This window comes from Desmodus rotundus, chromosome 1, assembly GCF_022682495.2.
Source record: "Desmodus rotundus isolate HL8 chromosome 1, HLdesRot8A.1, whole genome shotgun sequence".
NCBI classification, from domain to species: Eukaryota; Metazoa; Chordata; class Mammalia; order Chiroptera; family Phyllostomidae; genus Desmodus; species Desmodus rotundus.
The window spans coordinates 194,267,061-194,278,378 of record NC_071387.1 but is presented as its reverse complement, the minus strand read 5'-3'; the positions used below and the strand labels follow the sequence as shown (position 1 = coordinate 194,278,378).

Here is an 11,318-nt window from a genome sequence, read left to right as displayed (position 1 = left end):
TCCAGTGGCTGCACATAACCAAGAATAGCAACTCAGCAGATTTCTTTCAAATATGAAATTTAACATAGATATCAAGATCTCCCTGCAGGTCTTTCTTTTCCCCTTCTCTGACAAACTCACAGAGTTAAGGAATTGGCCAGGGCTAAAGACAAGTAACTGGCATAGCTCTTCCAACACATGCTCACAGATCTTCCTTCCCAAGGCCCAAGAGGCCTTGATTATTCAAAACTGCTGAAGGAGTGTTTTCAAAATGAGTCTAGCTAGATTTAGGATTATGGCCATCATACAAATGCAAACTTTGGTAACTTGCAAAACATCATCAGTGAAAGATGGGCTGATCTTGTAGTTGTTGAATGACTACAAGAATGACTTTTAGCTTTCAGCCATTGACAGGGCAGAAGACCTGCCTGCCATTGAGGAGCCAAGAGCCCCTCAGAATCTCCTTAGGTTGAAAAGGGCATTTAGCACAAAGGCAGTCTCTGATAATTCATGAAATGCACTCTGAAGTTGTCTAGAATGGAAGTTGCAGTCTGCCATGCTTGAGGGGTTGTGTTACTGTGCTCCTGGATGTCACACAAAAGCTGCAATCCTTCTTCAAAAAACTGTCAGTATTTGCTGAGATTTTTACTCCAGGCATAATACATAGTCCATAGTGCCCAGAGGTGAACCTCTGGTTGGGAGAAGTTACCAAGGAATAGGAGCAATGCTTTGAAGGATCTGAGGGTCACCATGCTGTCATATTACAACTTGAATTTCACCAATTAAGGATGGTCACATACAGATCTTGGAGGAGAGATCTGTAGACCTGTGTCTCTTCTGAAGGTCACAGGATATCCAGGGCTATTTGTGAGATGTCAGATTGATTATGATGCCTGCAGCAAAACATCTGGTTTCCATTTCTACAGAGCAAGATACTGATAAACTTCACATCTTTGATTACTAGCAAGAATAGAGTTCTGACTTCAGTTACATTGTTCTCCAATAGTTTGAAGAAGATTGCCAATCCTTAATTTTCTTTTTTTCCCCAGTCATAATTTATTTCCTTATTGTGTATGTGTGTTTCTTTTAGTTTTTTTTATTTTTATTATTCAAGTACAGTTGTCTCCATTTTCCCACCACCACTTTCCCCTGCCCCATCCGCTGCAACCTCCCACCCTCAATCCTACCCCTATTTGGCTTTGTCCATGGGTCCTTTATACATGTTCCTTGATGACCCTTAACTAGAGAGCATTATGCTAAGTGAAATAAGCTGGGCAGTGAAAGACAAATGCCATATGATCTCACCTATAAGTGGAACCTAATCAACAAAACAAAGAAGCAAGCAAAATAGAACCAGAGACATTGAAAACAATAACAAACTGACAGTAACCAGAGGGGCTGTGGTGCAGGGGAATGGGGGAAAGAAGGGGAAGGGTCATCAACCCCTGATTTTCAATTAGGAGCCTGCAGGCAGCTGGAGACACATCTGTAAGATTCCAACGTGCTTTCAAAGTAAACAAGAGGGAGAATCTAACTTCTCAGTAGCCTTTTGTTTTACTATCCCTAGAAGGTCCTTAACTGCCATGAAGAGCTCCTCTTTAAGTTGTGCACTTTGTTCAGGTGAGAGCTGCAAGGCTAGAATACAGATGATGCTCACTGCCATTGTTTTCATCTTGGGGTTTTCATGCTTATAGAGCCATCTCATAAATCTGGTAGCATGAAACCTGTCAAATGGAACATCCAAAAGAACCTGGAATTGGTTAAAGAGAAGACACATCTTTGTAACGAGCCTGGAGAGGGCTTCCTTCACAAAACATGAACTGTTCTGTACTGGCTTGGTGCTTCTAAAATCTGGATCATACTGGCTCTTCCAGCAGCTCAGGCTCATTCCCTCCAAACTCTGATGTTGGGGGAGCAGCTTGAAAGGCACAAGAGACATACAAGGGGAGGAACTGAATTGCCTGGTGTCAGGGCGAGAACTAGGAGGGGGACCGCTTTCTCCCAGACAGAAGCCTGAAGTAATTTTTTAATTCTTTAAAAAAATGTAAATCCAGTTATTATGTTCCAAAAAGTTTAACAATTCCATTAAATGAAATTAAAACAATTCCATCCTATCAATGCTCATGTTATATTACATATTTAGTTTATTAACATTTTAATAAAATATCTGTTTTAAAATGCTATATTCTATGATTTTGAATTTTTAACAATGCATTTAAATATTTGTCATACATATTTAAGCTTTATTCTTTGTTTGCACACCTGGTAAACAAATCTTCCTTCTCTCCACATCTCATTCAAAAGTATTTAAGAAGTGACACATAAGTTCTTTTTAAAAAATAAAAATCATATATATAGTATCCAGAATTCTCAAGATATCCAGTCCCACACTATACTACAATTAGGTGTTTTCATTATTCATATATTTTTAAGAAAATTAAACAAAGAATGTCAACAATTTCATTCTCTGAACTATATTTAGGAAATCTGCCCAAAATTCAATTTTAAACATTCTCATTGCAGTTTTCCTGTTAAAATGTGGACTTAAGTTCGAGGACATATAGCTGGGAATTGGTAAGTTAATTATGCAATAATGATGATCCTATCTATACCATATTATATTGCCATTATAGTTACTTAGAAACTTTGGCAGCAAAGGAAATACTTATGATAAATTATATGAGAAGACAAGTTACAAAAATATGTCTATTATATGACATCGCTTTGTAAGAATAAAAGAGAACATTGAATCACAGAAAATGGTTCCTGTGATAAAAATGGTACAACTATCTTATAGTTGAAAATAATAGCATACTAAGAGATAGAGAAGCAGAGATCTGGCAAGCTAATAACTGTGATAACCTTCAGTCAATACATCTCTCCCTCACTCAGAGATAGATTGTTTGGGTTCAAATCCAGGCATATGGTTTATTGAATCCTGTGTCTTATTTTTCTCATTTTCAAAGCAATATTAAAACAATAAGAAAAATTTCATAAGATGGTATAAATAATGTACATGCAAAGACCTTGAAACAGTGTCTGGAATTTTCTTGCCTCTTTATAAATAGTACGATGCTTATTTTCAAAAAACGTTTACAAGGGGTATATATTATTGGGTAATAATATTATTTACAAATCATAAAGTGTGGTTTTACCATATAAAATAAACATTTTAACCATATAGAGTTATCATGGAAAGGAAACTATGTTAAAACTAAATAACAGAATCGTCAATGTCTTCAAAGAATCTATGACTTGAATCAAATAACAAGACGTGGGATGATAGACGGTTATATAGAATATCATTGCCTAGTGTGAGTGCAGACAAGAGCATAACAATTATGTAGCAAAAGTCACACGTGAAGTGTTACTCTATCAAGTTTTCTTAACCTGGTCCCTATGGTCATTCGAAGCCAGGTAATGCTTTGTTGGAGGGGGGATTCACTGCTCGTTGTAGAATATTTAGCCGCATCCATGGACTCCATGTCATATGTGTCATAATACACATATGACAGTATTTTCTGCCACCCTTAAGTTGTGGCATCCGAAAATGTTTCCAGAAATTGCTAAATGTCCTTCAGGGGCTTGGCAAAAACATACCTCTTTCTGTTGAGAACCACTGTAAATGTTGTAATGTTTTCTGACATTAATAGTAACTATAATTAGTTTGTGATATTTGAGTAACAACTTTGAGACTAAGAATTTTTATAATAGTTTTATGTACCCTGATCTATGGAAATAGTATTCCAGTTTGCATTTTCATGAGACACAAAATGAGATCTGAATCAAAAACCAGAACAGATATAATTTCCAAAATTTTCCTTACATTCTTACAACAAGAGGGTTGAATATAATGGTTATTATTCAAGGATTTTGTTTGTTTAACTCATACTATTAAATGTATAAGTGATTTATCTGACAGTGTAAGTAGATTATTATAAAGCCCTGAGTTAAATAGCATTTTCAAGTATTTTTATATGTAAATATGATAATTAAGATAGCCTCAATTACTATCTATGTAGGCAAAATACTTAAAGTTGATCAAAGATTTAATAGCTAATGGCTATATATGCTACATGACACATTTATACATTAAGAAAGAAAACCAACTCCATACAATCTAAATCTATAGAGAAATCAGAGTAAATTACTAATTTAAAAGATCAATTTTCCATAGATTACAATTTACTTTCCCTTGTCTTTGCTACCTAATATATGATGTTCAAATGACGTGAAGATGAGACTCATCCCTTTGAAAAGGAAGCATCCAGTTCTGTTATTCTTTTTATTCAGAACATCTAATAAACTTCTACCACAGAATGACTGCTCAAAAAGCAGTTGTTGAATCAATTTGTTGCAGAGTGTAAACTCTGCCTGCCTTAACATTTTCTCATATGTTACTTAATTCTTCTATCTTAAAGTATATTCTGAACTCCAGACTATGAGAAAAGTTCTCCTGAGTTTTCTATCTGTTTCATTTTAACTCATGGGCTGCACCCTGGACATTCAGTCACTTTGTATTGGCTCCAACCTTGATCTCATCATGCTCTTAGCCCTTTCCATCTAGACTCCTCTTGCCATCAGGCAGCTTTTTAACTGTTCCAATATTCTTATTGCTTTCATTTCTCTTCTCATGCATTGTACTTAAATCCCAAACACATGCAACCAGTATTTTCAACAGGCAGTGTGCAGACAAGTTTACCTGAGGAATCATCAGAAGGCAATATTTTTCAAATCCCCTTTAAGTTTATTCATATTTATACAAATCTATAATATCCGTGTGGTTTATTTGAATATTCTCTACACCTACTCACTCCCTCCTAGGCGGAGTTATGCTCATCCCATGTGATTTGTTTTGACCGATGGATTGTGAGTCAATGAGACAAAGGGTCTCTTCTGCACAGCCCTTAAGAAGTATTGTCTATTTCAGCTTACCCTTCTTTTCCTGACCTTCCAAGTAAGATCAATGTGTCTAGAGTGGTGGTGTCCCTTTAATTTGTATTATACAAAGAGAGATATGTTGAATCAAATCAAGCCTACCTTATGTGAGCCCAGAAGAGCTCAGGAATGGTGTAATTCAACAGAGAACCTTATGTGAAATGGGTAAGAAATTAGTATTTGGTGATGTTAGCCTTAGAGACTGTTTTTATGCTGCATAACCTACTAAAAGCTGACTAAAATAATCCTAAGTAGGAATTTGAAAAATGAGTCTTTTAGTCTCACTTCAATATTCAGGAATTTTCTCTCTCTATTCAAGCAAAGTAAACCACAGTCATAAATTATAAATTAGTAAAAAATGTAAAAACAACCTTGTAAGCTATTACTTTACTGCTAATTATATATTTTATAATATCTATTATATATGTTATAAAACATTGTATCTGATCTATATCACCACAAATGTTATGAAGATTATGGTTATGTATTTTCCGAGTAACAAGAATAGATTAAATTCTCAGGATTTAATCCATATATTTACTCTTGTGACAAATTCAGTAATTTGAAAACCGGTGTTAAGGAGAAAAACTAATTTCCAAGAACAAAACTATGCTAACTTTTTTTTAGTTAAAGTAAATTCACACCCTTAATGATATGACCAATTTCTAATAATATGGTTTCTTTCTACAGCTTGTGCCAAATAGAACCACATTTTACTTTTCATTTGATCAGACAATAGTTGACCACAAATTGTGCATAGTAATATTAGGGGTAAAGATATTTACAGTGGGATTAAATACCAGCTACTGATTAAAATAAATGTCTGACCATGCTGTTTGTATTTTTGTAAGCTTAATTTTATTCTTATCATTTTATAGGGTCAAGGCATAGAGGTTTTTGTTTGTTTGTTGGTTTTTAGTTTTGGTTTTGGTTTTGTTTTACCATTGGTGTCTTCAACATTCCTACATTTTAATCTCAAAAAGCCTCTAAAGTGATTTGGATTGGTCATGATTAGAGATTTTGTGGGGTTTCTTGATGTCCCCGCTTCTCCTCATTAGCTCTCCTGAGTTTGCATATGGCCACCAAGCTCTAGAAAGCTGGGAGAATAAAGGGTGAGACCCGCATGTCCATGCACGCTGATTGGACCTCTCCCCAGAAATCCTTGGCCCTGGCTCCAAAGGAACATGGCAGCTCATGGGAGGAAGTGGGGATGCTGGTGGGCTCCCAAACTTAAACCTATAGTGCAAGCAATCAGGTATCTGATAGAAGACATCTCTATGTAAACAAAAGAAAACCAAAAGTTAATGATTAGAGCAAACTATAATCTTGGTTTCTGAGTTCCAAAGGCAGACAATCAAGATTTCCAGAAGTATGTCTCAAATTATCTTCAAGTGGAGTAAAGGCAGTCAGAGTCTGACAGATTCTTCTCTTCTGCAGTTTGAATGTCTCTGGCTACTTTGGCAACAGGTAAGATCATCCATAGATGAGCTGTTTTTATTTTTCTGAAGTTTATGTCAAGTTGTCTCCCTTTAGGTTGCATTGCCTTGGGAAAAGGGCAGTTTTAGTTCTCAATGATTTTAAGTCAATGGATGGAAAAATGAAAATGTTAGTTTTCGAAGGTTGCTACTCAATATTTAAAAAAGGTAGAGAATACAGGATCCAGTCCAATTTATACACAGGCAATTTTAAAAAATGCAACATATAATGATCAGCATTTAAAATTTAATTAAAAAACGCAAAACACAATGAACAGCATTTGGAATCTAATACTCACAAGTGGGTAATATAGTTTCTATTGAAACTTTTTTTTCTCTAAAAGCAGCCTCATTTTTTTAAACAAAGATAGCCAAATCAAGACGAGTTTATTTGCAAAATGTCTATTTTCAATAAACTTGGCCTAATTATTAGTATAACCAGCAAGAATAATAATTAACCACATAGGATCTTTTAAATTTGCTTCGCTAGAATTTTTTAATAAGGAATCTTCGGATTGAACTTAAAAAGCCCTCTTTAGGCCAGAAAAGCCAAGGTGAGGACTTGTCATCAGACCTTTCCTGGCACACCCATAGGTTTTTGAGGTCCCCAACATAATCGTTTCTTTCTTGCATCTCCAAGGAAGCAACCTTTGTTTCTTACATGGAATGACTAGCATGGACCATGTAAGCAAGGTACCAAGCTGTTTTCTCAAGGGGCTTTTATTGGCTTCCAAAGTCATTCTTAATTCCTTAAAGCTGTCTGGTCATATTTGAATCTATGAATGTCTCAAAATGATCATTCCAGTCAAAACTAGCAATTCCACTTCTTGGAATTTGTCAAAAGAAACCTGAAACACACTTTGAAAGAACATATGCACCTTTATGCTCATTGCAGCATTATTTACAGTCGCCAAGACTGGAAGCAGCCCAAGTGTCCATCATGGCCTGTGTGGATAAAACAGCTATTTACATTTACATTTACACAATGGACTACTACTCAGCCATATAAAAAAAGAAAACTTTACCCTTTGACAGCGTAGATAAACCCAGAGAACATTCAACTAAGTAAAATAAGCCAGTTAGAGAAAGACAAATACCATATGATTTCACTCAGATGTGGAATCTAACTAGCAAACTGAACTAACAAAGTAGAGACAGACTCATAGAGAGAGAGCAGGCTGACAGCTCTGGGGAAATTGAGGGGTAGAATGGTTGAGCAAAAAGAGAAAGAGAACTCATGGCCACGGACAACTTCCTATCTTGCTTTTCTCGGCACTACAACTGTTAAGAACTGTGACGGATATAAGGTTTTATCCACCTTGAAAGCTGACAGTTTAACCTGACACATTACAATAAGTCTGGTGGAAGACATAAGACTCCTGGGATGTGGACAAAAATGTTTATTACTCACAGAAATAGCAGCACCATTGTATCAGCATTTTTACTGCTTCCCCAAGCCCCCGATGCTGTATGGGTCCCATCGAGAGGGAGAGTGGCACCTGCAAAAGTAGTGGATTGCATTACAGACGCAGGAAAGTTCAGTTTTATGGAATGTCAGTAAACACAGCGTGGGTCAAAAGTAGGGTTACAGTTGCAAGTACGTGAAACATAGAATTTATTTCTATATTATTATTTATTTTGTTACTTTCCATAGGATCAACTATAAACCTACCTCTGCCCCACCTTTTATACTTACTATGTTTTCCAGTGTGAGACGCTAGCTATCTTCATCCAGAGTCTCTTCACCAGAGAACCTTCCTTGAAAAGACAGTTCATAAAAAAAGGTAGTCAGGCCTTCACCTCAAGACATACAATGAATTGAGAAAAAATGCAGAATTATCTTCCAACATTAGTATGTCTTGAAAGTCTGTTTTTCCTCTTTAATATTTATCTGTTTAATACCATTCAGTATACAACATGTCTTATTTTTTATATCTTCCATATACCTAATAAGCTATTCCTTTTTTCTTGCTCCTCAACTATATGGAATAAAATTATATACCCTCTTTTAATATCTCTGTCTACTTAATGTTGCCACCTGTGTTATTATCGATCAAATTTTGAATTTTATTTTCCTGTTTCTTTTTATGCCCACTAATTGTTATTGGATGCTGACACTGTAAAAATTTATTGTATATTGATATTTTTACACAACTATAAATATTCTTGAATTTTTTTTTCTAAGACTTAGGCTAATTGGAAGAAAAACAGTTCCTGCCAAGTCTTGGTTTTAAAATTTATTCGGCTCGGAGCTTCATTTTGTCTAGAATTAAGTTCCTGCACTCTTTGGGCAAGGCCATTTTTAACTACTCTAATTAGTGTTAATGCTGCCTGGATTATAAAATCTTCCATTTTAGCTGTTGGCACTATTCTTAGCTCTCTGTGTATTCTGGGGACTGTTCTAATTATTTTAGTTGGTTTTGTCCCACCTTAGAGAGTTTCCTCTAATGTATGTACTGATCACACTCCCCGGAATGCATGAAGAGTATTCAAATTAACCCTCTGCAGATTTCTGAGGGGTATGCGTGCACCTCTCTTCTCCCGCACCCTGCCCTGTCTCCTCTAGCCACCTCGGCTTCTATGGACTTCTAGCCCCATTCCATCACCATAGGGAGATCTCTGGGTTCTGCTGGGTGTCATTCTTTGTCCTACATCCTTGAAATGTTTTCTAGCCAGTATGTGGGAGTAATTCTAGAATTTGGTTCATTTCTTTCTAATTTCTCAGAGGTAGCTGCCTCTGTGTTCTGATGTTTAATATATTAAGCACAGCTGTTTCATATATTTTTCCCATTCACTTAATTATTTGTGGTGGGAGGGCAAGTCTATTCCTTGTCGCTTTATCTTGACCAGAAAGTAAAATTCTAATTTACTTATTGAAAATTTAAACAGTCATTTATTATTGTATAAGATTTTTCCCCTACCTACCTACCATTTTTACACATCAAATGTGGTATGAATCTTTCCCACCTCTAGGCACATGTTACATATTTCATATACCTTAGGACAATTTCATAATAATACTAATTAACTTGTACCATTATATAGATTATTTGTCTTTCCTCATATTTCATTTTTAAATAGCCTATGGTGTAATGGCAGGTGTTTTTCATTGCCCATCCATTTACCTGTAATAAATTATAAAAACTGTTGCCAGGCTAAATTAAGTGGACTCACTCATAATTGGTAGTTAGAAAGTATAGCAACCACACTTATTGTTCATGTGACAATATCCAAATAATGAAGAAAATATGAAGAATAAAATGAGTGAAAAACTTAAATGTGGGGCTCCATGGTCTGATCCACTTTAGGTCATACCACATTTCATCTTCATCACATTTCTTAACTTCATTTTTCACATCCCTTATTTATAAAAGGGAGACTGAAATAGTTTATATTTTATAAGAATTTGACTTGATTGGCATAATGTATATAAAAGACTTAGTCTAATCTTGTCACAAAGTGCATTTTGAATGAATTTAAGCAACTATTAATAGGATAATTTGGGTATGAGTGACAGAAAACAATAAGTAAAAATCAGTTAAAATTCAAAATTGTGTTTTTCCTCATATCATGTCAAATCTAGAGTTCAGGCAGCTCCAGAGTTGGTTATTTCAACAATTCAGTAATGCCATCCAGGGCCAAGTTCTTTCTGTACTTTCTATGTTCTTAGTAGCACATGTGATGTCATACTCAATTTGTAGTTTGTCTTTCATGTTCACAAATGGGTATCGATTTCATTAATCATGTTCTTAGGCAACCACAAAGAGTGGCAGGGGAAAGAGCAACTTTTTCTCATGCAATTTCCTTCTTTGAAATGGCAAAACAAAAGAAACCTTGAACAATCGCAGAAGACTTTAATTCATGCAGTATCTGTCAGAACTTCTTTGTATTGTTATTCTGAGTCAAACACTGACAAAAGCAGTTTTGTCATTTTCTTGAAAGTTTTAAACTATTAAGATTCAGCTCTTACCCAATTTGCCTGGTTTAATGGAGGGTGAGAAAAAACAAATTTGAAGAATATAGATAGGCAGGCCAGTTGCTAGTTATGTTTTTAAATAAAATTAATTGATTATATAGGTAGTAAAATACATCTTTTTTAGAGATATAAAAAAGTGACAGAAGCATGCTATTTCCTATTTTTTTTCTAAATATCAGTGTTTATTATTATTATTTTAACCCAGCATACTCAAGATTAAAGTACCATAAAAATTATGTAAGATAAATATATCCTATTACATCGCTACATTTTTATGAAAATTTAATGAAAAAGTTCTGAATAGCACAATTTGAACAATTAGGATAAAATGTATTTTGATATATATATATGTATATATATATATATATACATATATATATATATATCCTTTATTAAATTACAAACAATCTTTCTTTTTGAAAAGGATACATGCATTTTTTTGTGCTGGGTTGGGTATTGCATTAGGTACACTTGGGCTGCCAAAACAAAATCCCAGAACCTTTGCGACTTTAACAACAGAAATTTGTTACCTTACAGTTCTGGGTGCTGGCTAAGATCAAAGTGCCAGGCCAAAGGGCTGGCTTATCCCGAGTCTTCTCCCCTCGACTCGCAGATGTGCCCTTCCTCCATGTATCTTCACGTGTTTCTTCTCTGTGCCAGGACACCAGTCAGATGAGACTGGGGGCCGTCCTTATAACCTCTTTCAACCTTAAATACCTCCTTAAAGGCCATATCTCCAAATACTGTTGATACTGCCTCAACGTAAATTTTACGGGACCACAATTCAGCCAATAATAGATATATTTCTCTAGGTTAATTGATGTTTCTGTCCATCTCCAAGAAATTTTACTTCCTCATTTCCACATTCCAAATTTTATCATGTTATTCTACAACACACTGCAAATTCACAGGTGGGTGACAAATATAGATAGATGATAGATAGATAGATA

General features: G+C 35.2%; 1 pseudogene; it reads right to left on the bottom strand.

Annotated features, from left to right (window-relative positions):
• Window positions 1-443: 443 nt before the first annotated feature.
• The window catches only part of LOC112320962 (protein zyg-11 homolog A-like), an 89,337-nt pseudogene continuing 78,462 nt past the window's right edge, over window positions 444-11,318 (bottom strand).